This window comes from Colobus angolensis, unplaced genomic scaffold (assembly GCF_000951035.1).
Source record: "Colobus angolensis palliatus isolate OR3802 unplaced genomic scaffold, Cang.pa_1.0 Scaffold112, whole genome shotgun sequence".
Taxonomy (NCBI): domain Eukaryota; kingdom Metazoa; phylum Chordata; class Mammalia; order Primates; family Cercopithecidae; genus Colobus; species Colobus angolensis.
Window position 1 is genome coordinate 9,252,682 of NW_012112253.1, and position 799 is coordinate 9,253,480.

Here is a 799-nt window from a genome sequence, read left to right on the forward strand (position 1 = left end):
CCTTCAGCAGTCAAATCATATCCCAAATAGTAAATCAATCAATCAATCTATCTATCTATGTATCTATGTATCTATCCATGTATCTATGTATCTATCTATCTATCTATCTATCTATCTATCTATCTATCTATCTATCTATCTATCTATCTATCTATTTTTGAGGTGGAGTCTTCCTCTGTCGCCCAGGCTGGAGGGCTGGAGTGCTGGGATTATAGGCGTGAGCCACTATACCCAGCCTCAAATAGTAAACTTTTTCTCTTGATGTAAAACTAAAGTTTTTCCATCACAGCTTTGTGACCTATATGTGTGAGTTGCTGTAAAGTAGATAGAGTCAATTTCAGAGCACTTTTTTTTCCTCATTCAACACCTTTGGTGTCAGAGCACCTTTTTTTTTTGGCTCTGTTGCTCAGGCTGGAGTGCAATTTCAGTCAGCTCACTGCAACCTCCACTTCCTGAGAATCAAGTGATTCTCCTGCCTCAGCCTCCTGAGCAGCTGGGACTATAGGTGGGAGCCACCATGACTGGCTAATTTTTGTATTTTTAGTAGAGACAAGGTTTCACCATGTTGGTCAAGCTGGTCTCAGACTCCTGACCTCAAGTGATCCGCCCGCATGGCTTCCCAAAGTGCTAGGATTATAGGCGTGAGCCACCATACCTGGCCCAGAGCACTCTTCAGTGGGAGAGCATAACATGCCATCTACATGCTGAATAAGAATAGGATTTCGACCAGGCGGAGTGGCTCCTGTCTGTAATCCCAGCACTTCAGGAAGCTAAGACGGGTGAATTGCTTGAGCTCAGG